General features: G+C 36.8%; 1 pseudogene; it reads left to right on the forward strand.

The window, feature by feature from the left end:
- The first annotated feature begins 8,306 nt into the window (after nt 1-8,306).
- LOC114026596 lies at nt 8,307-13,538 on the forward strand (annotated as a pseudogene).
- The last annotated feature ends 282 nt before the right edge of the window (nt 13,539-13,820 follow it).

The following is a 13,820-nucleotide window of genomic DNA, read 5'->3' on the forward strand; positions in this document are numbered from 1 at the left end:
CTCAGGTTTATACCAGAGGGCATCAATTATTATTAATTTTTTACTTAGACTGAATGTAAATGAATATAAACCTTGAATATTTGCCATTCAGAGGATCTCATTTATCTATGGATTATATTTAATTCAAAGAGTTTTATTATATTAGTTCTACATCCTAATCTATTAAATAATTCAACAACCATTTATTAAGTACCTACTATGTGCAGTATAGTGTGCAAGGCATTCGAGATACAAAATCAGAAATAGAAGAGTCCCTTGCCCTCAAGGAGCTTACATTCTATTGGGCACTACAACATTTACACTTTTTTTGTGATGTTGTAGGGGTTAATCTGAATCAGCACTTTCATCAATTCAAGGAATTCCTAGTGAATAAATTCCTTCTACAAGTGCAGATTGGCAACAGTTATATAACTTTGAGTTTTCCAGAGTTCCTTGGGAGTCCTGAGAAGTTCAGTGACGTGTGAAAGGTGACATAGCTAGTGTGTGTCAGAGGTAGTACTTGAACTCTGGTTTTCCTTACTGCAAAGCCAGTCCTCCATCCGTAATACCTCATTGATTCTCATGTACAAATAGATAAACAAATACAAAGTATATATGAAGTAAAAAAAAAATAACTTCAAGAAGGAGACAACATTAATAGCTGAAGGGTATCAGCAAAGGTCTCTTCCTGGATTACTGCCTTGTCATGGTGGAGGGGCTTATGTAGCTTCATGGTTATGAAACCATGAGCTATGCCATGCAGCATTACCTGAGACAGACAGATCATAACAGAGAGTTCTGACAAAAGATGATTCACTGGAGAAGGAAATGACAAACCATTTCAGTATCTTTGCCACTCTATGGACAGTATTAAAATGATAAAAGATATGACACCAGAAGATGAACCTCTTAGGTTGAAAGGTGTCCAACAGGCTACTGGAGAAGAGTGGAGGACAACTATAAGTATCTCCAGTACTAATAAAGGGGTTTGCCCAAAGCTAAAAAGAAGCTCAGCTGCAGGTGTGTCTGGTGATGAAAGTTTGATAGGTCTGGCTTAAATAACATCCCTTATGAATATAAAGTGGAAGTGATAAAAAGATTTAAGGGATTAGATCTGGTAGACAGAGTACCTGAAGAACTGTGGACAGAAGTTTGCAATATTGCACAGGAGGCAGCAGCAACAACAACAACAATAATAAAACAAAAAGAAAAAAAGAGCAAGAAAGCAAAATGGCTATCTGATATGGTTTTACAAATAGCTGAGGAAAGAAGGAAAGCAAAAAGTAAAGGAGAAATTGAAAGATATATCCAACTGAATGCAGAATTCCAGAGAATAGCAAGGAGAGATAAGGAGGTTTTCTTAAATGAGCATTGTGAAGAAATAGAAGAAAACAATAGAATGGGGAAAGTGGAATCTCTTCAAGAAAATTAGAGACATCAAGAGAATGTTTCATGTTAAAATGAGCATGACAAATGACAAAACAGTAAGGACTTAACAGAAGTAGAGAAGATTAAAAAGTGGCAAGAATACACAGAAGAACTATACAAGAAAGATTTTAACATCATCAATAATGCACTCATGCACTCAATATACCTGCAAATTTGGATAACTTGATAGTGTCCACTGGACTGGAAAAGATAATAAGGGCAATACCAAAGAATGTTCAAATTATCAAACAATTGTGCTCATTTCATGTCCTTAAGATCCTTGAGATAGATTTCAGTAATACGTGAACTGAGAATTACCAGAAGAGCAAACCTTTTTTTTTGAAGAGGCGGAGGAGCAAGAGACCAAATTGCCGACATTCACTGTATTATGGAAAAAGGAAAACATCTGCTTCTGCTTCATTAACTACACTAACTCCTTTGACCGTATGATCACAACAAAATGTGGCAAATTCTCAAAGACATGGGAATGCCAGATCATCTTACTTATTTTCAGAGAAACCTATATGCAGCCAAGAAGCAACAGTTAGAACTGAACATGGAATACCTGATTGGCTTAAGATTGAAAAGGGAATATGACAAAGCTGTATGCTGCTACCTTATTTATTTAACTTATATGCAGAATACATAATGTGAAATGCCAGGCTAGATTAATTAAAAGTTGGAATTAAGGTTCCCAGGAGAAATATCAACAATCTGAGACATGTAGATGATACCAGTCCGATGGCAGAAAGCGAAGAAGAAGTAAGAGGCCTCTTGATGAGGGTGAAAGAGAGTGTAAAAGCTAGTTTGAAGCTTAAAATAAAAAAAAAAAGGAAACAAAACCTTGGCAACTGAACTCATTGCTTCCTGGCAAATAGAGGGGAAAGAAATGGAAGAAGTGTCAGATTTTATATTCTTGGGCTCAAAGATCACTGTAGATAATGATAACAGCTGTGAAATTAAAGGATTCTTGCTCCTTGGAAGGAAGGCTATGAAAAATCTGGACAGCATGCTAAAAAGCAGAGATATCACCTTGTCGATAAAAGTTCATATAGTCAAAGTTATGTTTTTTACAGTCATGATGTATGGTCAGGAGAGTTGGATTGTAAGAAAAGCTGAGAGCCACAGAATTGACGCTCTTGAATTGTGGTGCTAGAGAAAACTTTTGAGAGTCCCTTTGATGGCAAAGAGATCAAATTAGTCAATACTTAAAGAAATTAATTCAGGTTGTTCACTGGAAGGTCAAATACTAAAGCTGAAGCTTAAATACTTTAACCACATAATGAGAAGAAGAATTCATTGGAAGAGATCTTGATGTTGGGAAAGATTGAAGGCAAAAGGAAAAGGGAATGGCAGAGGATGAGATTGATAGATAGTGTTAGTGAATGACTGAACAACAACAATAATCAGGGAAGATTTCATGCAGAAAGTTTCATCCCAGTTGTGCTTTGCAGGAAGTGAGGGATTTTAGAAGGCAAAGTTGATGAAGGACGGTATTATGGATGTGGGGTACCACCTACGCAAAGAAACAGAGATAGGAGATGGAAAATTATGGTGGGGAAAAAATCTCAGGCCAGTTTGGATAATGCATGTCAGTTTTATTGACAGAGAGCAGAAACCTATCACTTGTCAATTAAAGATCACAGAGCCCTAGGTTCTTACATATTGACTTAAATTGACTCTTCTTATTATAAGCACTTAAAAATTTTATTATTTATTTTTAACTTTCTTTTTAAATTTTGAGTTCTGAATTCTCTCTATTCCTTCCATCCTCTGCCTCAGCTACTGACAATGCAATATAATATTAATTTTATATGTGAGAACACACAAAACATTTCTACATTAATTATATTTCAAAAAAAGCAAGAAAAATAAAGAAAGGGAGAAAACTATACTTCAATTTGCACTCAGAATTCATCACTTCTGTCTCGCAGGTGTATAGCAGTTTTTCATCATAAGTTCTTTGGAATTGTCTTGGATTGTTGTTTTGATCACAGTAGCCAAGTCTTTCACGTTGCTGTTACTATGCACAATGGTCTCCTGGTTCTTTTCACTTCACTTTGCATCAGTTCATATATGTTTTGCCGTGTTTTCTGAAACATCATCATACATTTTAAAGAGGTCTTTTGCCATATTATTACTATGAAAGAAGGATTACAAAGAGGTAAAAAGCAGTGTGATGGGTTAGAGAGGGAATTGAATTTGAGATCAGAAGTTTGGGGCTTGAATTTTGACTCGGAATACTTATCAACTATATGACTTTGATTGTCAGTTCCCTTTCTGGATCTCAGCCTCCTAATTTGTAAAGTTGTTAGATTAAGTGGACCCCAAGGTTTTTTCCAGCTCTAAATCCAATGATACCATGAGAGATTAGTTGATGACAGTGAATAAGAACTAAAGAAATTCATCTCTATCATCTCATAAAATGACAACAATTTCAGAATTCAATATTACAAGGGACTTTAGACACCTTTTCTGTGCTGGCAAAAAACTGGAAATGAAGATACTGTCCAATAACTGAGGCATTGCTGAATAAGCTGTGGTAGACAAGTGTGATGGAGGAGTTTTGCTGTAAGTGAAAAAAATAGAGGATTTCACAAAGACATGGAAAGACTTATATGAACCGATGAAGAGGGAAGTAAGTAGAATTGAGAGAATGCTTTATAACATCAATCTTAACAAAATAAACAATTTTGAGGACTTTTATAAATTGCTGAAAAATGAAATGAGCAGAACCAGGAGAACAATTTTACAGTAACAACATTGTAAAATCAAACAACACAGTAAAAACTGTGATCAATATAATCACCTTTCATAATTCCAGACGACTGATGATTAAACATGCTATCTATTACGGAGAGGGGATGGACTTAGGGTGCAGAATAAGACACATACACATATACATACAAAGGGTTGGGGAAAGAGAGAAAATAGATTTCTGTTAAATTTTTTTGTTTGTTTTTAGGCATTTGAGGTTAAATGACTTGCTCAGGGTCACATAGCTAGTAAGTGTCAAGTGTTTGGTCTGAGGTCGGATTTGAACTCAGGTCCTCCTGACTTGAGGGCCAGTGCTCTATCCACTGTGCCGCCTAGCTGCCCCTCTGTTAATTTTTTAAAAAGTAGAAGACAGATGATTACAGATTACAGATCGCTTTTGCATGAAGTCACTATATTATTAATTTTATTTAATTGTTTTACTTTATTATAAGAGAGGTCTCATGAAGCAAGAGTAATTTGTAAATGTTTGTAATGTAATAATAAGACACATCAATAAAACTTTTAAAAAACACTAATAGAAAAAAAAAGAAGCCAGCTAATCCAATCAATACCTGAAAAAAATATTTCCTCTATGACATGTCTAACACATGGCTATCTAACCTTGAAAAATTTCTAGTGGGGGAGGGGAACCATTACTCTAAGGGATTTCTTATTCCATTTTTGGATAGTTCTAATTATTAGTAAGTTTTTCCTTTCATGAAACTTTAATCTTCCTTTCTGCAACTCCAATCCATTGCTTCTAGTTCTGCCCTCTAGGCTAAGAATAAGTCTAATTCCTCTCTAAGTACCAGCCCTTCAAAGAAGAAGTGATCATCTTTCCTGTTCCTCATCACAAGTCTCTTTTCAGTAACTCTCCCTTCCCCCATATAAAAACATGTGATGTTTTGGTTACAGTGCAGTTTTTGTCCAATGCAGAAATATACCTAGCCCATCTGCAAATAGTCAGATGGACCTCATCCAAACATGATGAAGAGCATTTTATCTGCTCTTAGCATGCCTATCTCTGTGTGGCAGACAGCCTGACCATGTGCAGAGTAATAAACTGTACAATGCTATATCAAGATTGGTTGGTTGGTTGTTGTTACTATCCTTTCTTTAGTCTTGTTTCTTAAATTTAAAAATTTTAAATTTAAATTTGTTTTCCTTTCTTCTTTTGATAAATTATACTTTATTGTGTAGAAAGTTCCAAAAGTCTTAGTACAGTTAAAGCTATTAAAGCTTAAAACTGCTCTTAGACTTTGCTATATGTATATTTTTTTTCTGAGAGTTCCATGTACAGAGAGGAACAAACAATATCTATTCTGCCCAACCAGTAGCTATTTTGTCAGGTGACTATAATGTAAAATCATATGCCTAAGGATAACTTAGAGGGAACAAGATGGAGCAATTGAAAAACCATGTAGGATCATTCAAAAACACAGGTTGAAAGGAGGCTAACATGGATGAAAATGTGAACTTTCCTGTGATGATTTTAAAAGGAAAAGAAACTCAGAGGCAAAATACAACCTACCCCCAAACTGGAACTCCAGTTTTTAGATTATTAGGAAAAACAACTAGTTAAGTCAGAAAGCATGCTTTTAGTTTTATGAATCAGAAAGCTTCAAGTCCACAAGAGAGGACAACTACTAAAAAAGTAAGCCATGAGCACAGAAAAAATATACTTTATACTGCTTTACAGATGGTGCTGAATTAGTGAGCAATCTATAGTTTCTGTTAGTGCCATCAAAGTTTGAAAGGACAACTACAAAAAGAAAACATCAATTTAGAAAGTCAGTATTGTTTTTCCTGTAATTACTAGCTAACTGCCTTCTTGGGTATACTGAACAATAAGCCATCCCTTGGCCTACTCCACTGCATTTGGCTGGAAGGATAATAGCCTTGCAGGTAATACCCACTTTCTCTCTGGCTAATACTACCTGCTGAATGACAAAATTAGTATAAAGGCAGTAAACTCATCAACTTAGGCACATCAACTTAATCTGTGTTCTCACAAAACAAAAAATATTTTCCAATAAAGACAACATTATATATAGTACTTATGTTCTATACTAGTGAACAAAATATAATTTAACTTGTAATGTAATTAAACCAAGCATTGTGGGAAGAGAATAAAAAAAGAATAAGGAAAGAAAAGGAGTAACACAGAAGAAGGAAGAAAAAGTGACTTGTACATAGTAGGAGCCTAATAAATGTTTATTGAGTGAATGAAAGAGAAGGAAGAAGGCTAAAAGAAGGAAAAGAAAGAACAATAGGAGGGAGAAAAATGAGAGAAGTAATAAGAAGTACAGGAACAGTGTTAGGAAGACCACATAGACCATGCATAGCCCATGAGTCATGTGGAAGGGAGGGGACTGAATAAACAAAGTTAATTTTAGCTACATTATGGGTTAAAGATGCTTTTGTGGGTTAGCTAGGAACCTAACTACCATGTTCCCATGAGAAAATGCATTCCACATTCCAAACAACCAACATATAAACAAACTTTTGAAACATGATGCATTTGTAAATGCCTGTGTTATCACTGGCTCTTCCTGCTCTCTCTAGTCTTTGATAGATCATAGAATCATAGATTTAGAGATGAAAGAGACATTTTAAAAAAAAATCAAGTCACAGAATCATGGATTTTGAAAGTTGGAAGTGATCTTCCATCTCAATTTTAAAATGAAGAAACTGATGATCAGAGTGTTTAAGTTGTCTAGGGTCAGATAGCTGGTAAAGGCACAGGACCAGTGTTGGCTCCCATGGAGAGCAATGACTGATTGGATCCATTGTCCTGATTTAATCTTTTCTGGTTTGGAGACTAAGGAAGCTAAGAAGTCCCTACCCTTACCTAGATAGGTGTCAGAATCATACTGTGAACAAGGTAGATGAATCACACATCTGAAAGGCCCAGACATGGGAAACATTATTTAATGCGAAAGCAGGGTAAAATCAGGAATCACAACAAGGTCTGAGGGGAGAGTACCTGATGAAAAGAAAATTTGGATGTTCGATAGTCCAGTAAGTGACAGGCAGCAATGTGTTGGACTAGACTAAGAATTCTCTTAATTTGCTATACTTGGTCTGTGATTTTCTTTTGAAGTCTCTTTCAGGTAAAGAATGCTTGACCTCATTGTTATCTGCCACATTACTGTCCATGTGGTACCACACAGTTCCTCTAATTTGTCCTCAGTGTTTCAGGATTATCCCATTTATTGGCACTTCATTAGCTTGGAAACATAGGTTTGTATAGCTACATAATAGTCATGCTTTGTGCTGGTTTGTGTGTGTGTATGTATGTATGAAGACTTATTGCACATCATTGTGAGAGTGAGTTAGGGTTTTTATTGGTTCACTGTATATATAAAGATTTCAGATTTTTTTTTTAAAGTATTGCCAAATGCATTTTCTCCTCCTTTTTCCACTCTTGACTTCTTCCACCAATCACTGCCCAAGAGGTCAACAGTGAAGGGGCCCTCAAACTGTTAAAAAAAACAAAACAAAACAAAAAAAAAGCAATCAAAAGCTGAATCCAATTGCTTTTTGGACAGCTCTGCTTAAGAATATCCCGGAAGAATGGCATGAACTTGTAGTCAAAAGATCAAAATCAAGTGTGATATTCTGAAGCTTTCACACTTAGTCTAAAGTGAAAGCATTTTCACCATTTTTCTCAACGAGTATTTTTCCTATGGAAATTCATGGTGAGAAATAGACTTTTGGCTATATCTTTGACCATAAAAATACTTTCTAGTATAGTCTGTCAGTCAGTCAGAAAGCATTTATTAAGTGTTTGCTATATGCTAGGTACTGTGCTTAGCACTTGGGATACAAAGAAAGGCAAAAACAGACCACATGTGCAAGTAGTTCATGTTCTAATGAGGAAGACAACATGCAAAACAAATGTACACATAAGATATATGCATATGCGTGTGCATATATATACATATGTATATATACATATATGCATATATACACATATAATAAAAAAAGAAATGTAATCTCAGAGGGTCATAGTCATTTTGCTGAAAATATCTACTAGAAAAGTTCTAGACTTCTAGCCAAGATGGTTGCGTGAAAAGAGGCAGACTCCTAAGATCTGCCGTACATGTTCTAGCAAAGACCTGAGAATTGCACTAGACCAAATGACGATCAAGAAATCCAAAGAGAAATCATAGTGAGTTTTTCTACTCCATAACTACATGAAATGTCACCCAGAAACCCACAGGGGAGGGGTGAGGGGGTCACCAGTAAAACCAGCACTAGCACAAATAAGCCAGATGCTTCTCAGTGAGACCAGAGATGGGCACATGAAATGTATAGCTTTCAAGGCTCTGTATTCATAGTTAGCTAGAGCAGAGGGCTCCACCAAGAAAGACCCAGAAGAGTAAAAAAACCCACAGTGTAGATCTTGGAAACAACTGGGAGCAGCAATAACCAGTTTGGTTGGGATAATGCTCAGACTAAAACACCCTAGAGCTCTGAGGTCTTGAGAACTCTCTCCTAAGATTCTTCAGGTGACCATGAACAGCCAGAATTGTAAACTCCAAAGATCTTAGGGGGCTTAACACCAGGAGGTGAAGGTCAGCACAGGAAGTCAAGTATTAAGACCAAGTAGGCTGGACCACCCCACTGAAAAACACAGCAGGAACAGAGCCTGGTCCTAGCATAAAGCCCCAGGTTCAGGAACTAAAGTTGGAGAGATGAGTAAATGGAAGAAGACACCAACTACCATAAAGAATTATTGCCAAATACAGAGTTACCGAAAATCTAACCTAGAAGGAAGGAGTAACTACAAAACAATTGCAAACAGAGCTTTAAAAGGGAAAAAAAAACCCTATTTTACACAAGAACTACATTAATTCCTAGAAGAAATGAAGACATAAAAATGAAATAAAAGCCCTGAAGGAAAGAATTGGAAAGAGAATAAATAGATTAGAACAGAAAGTGGTCAACTTTACCCAAGTAAAGTACTCTGAAAATTTGAATGGATCAAACATAAATCAATGACCACACTATACAGCAAGAAATATTAGAATAAAATAAAAAGATGGAACAATGAACAACTGTGAGATATCTGATATAAAAAACAACTGACTTGGAAAATATGTCAAGAAGATATAATTTAGGAATTACTTTACTACTTGAGAAACATTATTAAAAAAGAACAAACGGTCAACATTTCAAGAAGCCATGCCCAGATCAATCCAAACTAGAGGGTGAAGTGAAGATAAACTTGACCAATCAACTCCTGAAAGAAACCCCCAAAAGAAAAGTCCCAGGAATATCATAGACAAAATCCAGAGCTTCCATATCAAAGGAAAAAAAGAGTTCAAGTGTTGGAAACCAGACTCAGGATCACAAAAGTTCTACTTTAAGCAAGAGGAGATTGTGGAATACAATATTCTAAGGGGTAGAAGATATGGGCTTACGACCAAGAGTAGCTTACTCTGCAAAGCTGAGTATAATTCTGGAGGGGATTTGGCTGGTGGGTGGGAGGTGGGGGGGGGGTGGGGGGAGGAAATGATCCTTTAATAGAATAGAGAATTTACAAGAATTTCTGATGGTAAGACCAGAGTTGACTAAACTTTGAAATGTAAACACATAGTTTGTGAAATATAAATGTGTATTTTACATCAAGAGAAATCTAGAAAGGTAAATTTATTTGAACAATTGAAAGGGACTATTAATAACATAGTCCTATCATTGTAATTGGAAGAGAAGAAACAAATATCCCTTGATAACCTTAATGCTTCAAAAGAACACTGAGAGAGTTTAAAAAGAAAGCAGAAGACCTGGAGTTGGATTGGTTCTGTACTTAGAATTTTAAGGCAGAAAGAAAATGAGGGCAAAAGGGATATACTAGTATAGAGAAAAGGAAGAAGGGAGAGGGGCTTGCTCTTACAACTAAGGTATGAGAGGAGAATGTATAAGGAAGGGGTAGGGAAGGACGACACCATATGAATCTCATTCTTAACTTCAGTAAAAAAGGTGAGTTGACCATACACAGATACACACACACACACACACTCTTAGATAATACCATGTTGGCTATTGAGTTTCTCTCTGTAGGTTTCAATCCCTCTTGTGATTTCAGAGGACTTAAAGGGACCCAGTTCTGGATCCCCACATTGAATATATGGCTGGATTGGGAAGAAATCCCTAGAATTGAGTGAGCAGCTTTGGATGGGTCTGACTGAGTAATTTTGGCAGATACATCTCTTGATTGGCCAAATTGTTTAGCTCTGGATTATAATGAAGAGAAAATATACTGGACACATGCCAAAAGAGATAGGATTGAGGTCATGAAGGCAGATGGTACTGGAAAATGAATATTTGTTGTAGACAAATTTGCTCAAAATTTTTTTTCAGCTCATTTTGCTGGAAGACCACGTTTCCTAGACTGATAGGCAGAAGTATAGGTGTGAATGGAGGGCAGAGAATATTGCTGTTATTTGTCCTTCATTCTTAAAGAAGACCAATGACATCAGAAGAGCTTTACTAAGGGCTTTACAAATATGATTTCATTTGGTCCTCACAACAACCCAGAGATATGTGTCTTATTCTCATTTTACAGTTAAGGAAATTGAGGCAAAGGTTAGGTGACTTGCCCAAGCTCACACAGCTAACTAGTGTCTGAGATGGGATTTGAACTCAGGTCTTACTGATTTCAAGCCCAATGCTTTATCCATTGTGCCACTTAGCAAACAAAGTGCTAAAAGGAAAATAGAGGAGATACCTGACCTTGTAGGCATGAAAGCCAAAAATGTTTGTCAAATTATTGGTTCTAAGATACATGCTAATGATAATAAAGGTTGCAGCCATCTCTTTCTCTTCATATCTCAGGGCCTTTGCTATGCCAGTTCCAATAGCTTTGAAATTATTAGTGAAATGGAGACATATTATTCTTGAAGCTTTCTTCTGGTTTTCAGGGAGAGTAGACATTAGGCAAGTCTCTTTGGAAACAACAGTGCAGCAGATCTTACTTACTGATGCCAAAGAAACTTCTGCTTTAGACTCTGATGTGACAGATAATCATACTTAATAGATTGATTTTTCTCTGGAGACTATCAGTAGAGATTTTATCAATGGTAGCACATTTGAAGCATATATGGAGTTTGGCTTAGACTATATAGAAGGTATGGCTGTCAACTGGATAGGAAGGAATTTATACTGGACAGACTCTAGAACAAATTGTGATTAAGTATCGAAACTGGATCAACAGCACCATCAAGTTCTGGAGTGGAAGGATCTAGATAATTTTGGAGTTCTGTCACTAGACCATGTTGAAAGGTTAATATTTTGGACTGAGTGAGGTGAAAAGTCCATGGGAGACAGTTTTCATGAGTGAAAGTGAATTGGTTTCAATTGTGGGATGGACAAATGGCATAACTATTGATTGTGTTAAAATAATTTTCTACTGGAAACACCTGGATGCCAGTTTAATAGAGTAATATGCTAGGCTTGAACCATGAACTTTTAGCAAATGACTCACCCCATCCTTTTGGCATGACTTATTATCAGCATTATCTCCATTGGGTAGATGGTAGTTGAAGGTATTGATCATACCAAAAAACAAAACAAACGAGCAAACAAAAAAAACCCAACCCCAAACAAACGAACAAATGAACAAAAAACCAACCAGTGGGAGCTCTTGACTGGATTACTAAAACAGCTTTGTATTTGGTCTGTCTACCTTAAATAACTTTCCATGCTAATCCATGTTCTTCATTGCTGCTAAAGTGATTTTCCTAAAGTGCAGGTCTGTGTCACCCCTTATTCAATAAACTCATCCCTATTGCCTTTAGGATCAAAATCCTGAAATAATTCAAGGTCATTTGGATTATGTAATGAGTGTACTGGTCTTTGACTCCTCTCAGCAGCAGGATGGAATGAATGTGCTTCCACCAGTGGGCACTGATTCAATCTCTGCTTGGCAATGCCAGTTGGTGATTTTATTTGTGGATATTCAGAGCACTGAGTACTGACAATAGGACTTGCAGTACTCCTATCACTTTCCTTCACTTTAATAAAAAAGAATGCCATTAGCCACACGATAGCTGATGAGCACTAGAGCCCTGAAACAATTAAATCATCCTCTCTATCTACAACCTGTGGAATGTCAGAGCCTTTGACTTTGACACCCACCCTACTTCAGACAAATAGCTTTATTGGGTTGACTTAGGACAAAACGTTGTGTGAAATAAACGGGAAGATGGTAACAAGGGCTTTATTGTAGTTTTGGAGCTTAGTTCCCATTCAGAACCTCAGCATTGACATTTATAGTTGTTACATCTGTTAGACTTACAAGGCCACTAACATCAATAATGTAACAAGGTTGGACAGGAAACCTGTTGGAGTGGTATTCGAACTTTGGCTAACTTTGAGCCATCATGGTATATATAGAGAAAGAGCATATGTACTTTAACAATTGTAAAGAAAGATCTCAGAAGATTGAGAAGACGTCTTTGGATAGAACAGAAAGGTAGGTCTTTTTTTTTTTTCCAATGGCTTGAGTAAAACTGTAGCTTTAGCCCTTGATAGCCATATCTTTGGCAACATGAAAGTAATGACCTCTTAGGTTCCAGTCATAGAGCTTTAGAAGATTCTAATATCTTGTCTAACTATGGGACTGGCTGTATTTAAAAATTAACTTTACTGGGATAGGTAGCAGGGAATGATTTGCAAAATCGATATGACCAGTTGCAAATTATGGACCAAAGTTCAGGCTCAGTGACATCTGTGCTGTGAAGGAGGCTAACATCACAGAATATAAATAGTCCTATGTTCTCAGGATAATGGTGGTTCTTCACATATTTGCCTTGTGAAAAGGAGATGATAGAATCTAGGGATGGTGGTGCATGGTTGTAATCCTTGCCACCAAGGAGTCTGAGACTGAGAGATTGTTTGAGTTCAAAGAGCTCTGAGCTGCAGTAGGCTAGCTAATCAGATGTCTTGAGCTAAATCCAGTACCAAAACAGTAGGCCCCTGGGACACAGGAGTTCATCAGGTTACTTTAAGAAGGGATGAATCTGCCTAGGTTGGAAATAGAGCAGGTCAAAACCTCCCCAAAAATCAGTAATAGGATTGGCCCTATGAGTAGCCGTTGTACTTCCAGCCTGGGTGACACAGGGAGACCTTGTCTCCAAAAACAAAGAAAGAAATGTGAAGATGCTACCACAAGATGCTATTGTCCAATGCATTTGATCTTACTTCAGGAGCAACCATTTTGTGGAGAGCCTGCAATATGCTCTCCTCCGTAGTTTACTTGTTTCACAAAGACTGGTTGCACCCCAGTGGTTTAGAAATGTGATAGATTCACTCAATGTGAAGACCGCAGTGATGAGAGAAATTGTCTTATGTGTTCGGAATCCTAATTCCATGGTACTCTTCCATTGGACTAGCATTTCCCACAGCATATCTGAGACTTGGACCTATAAACCTGAATCTTCTTGAATTCACTCTTCAGTCCTTAGGGAAGTTAATCCACTCATCTGTGGAATTCTGGCCCTAGGCCCCAACAATTGGCCTTGGCCCCCAATTTAATGGTGATGGTGCATGTACAAACTAGTCACTTAAGTGACTTTTAAAAGATTTTTATGCTTTCAGCTTTATTGATGTTTTCTATATACATTACAAATATCTACATGTTACTCCCA

The sequence above is a fragment of the Vombatus ursinus genome, unplaced genomic scaffold (assembly GCF_900497805.2).
Source record: "Vombatus ursinus unplaced genomic scaffold, bare-nosed wombat genome assembly UNPS02014841.1, whole genome shotgun sequence".
Taxonomy (NCBI): Eukaryota; Metazoa; Chordata; class Mammalia; order Diprotodontia; family Vombatidae; genus Vombatus; species Vombatus ursinus.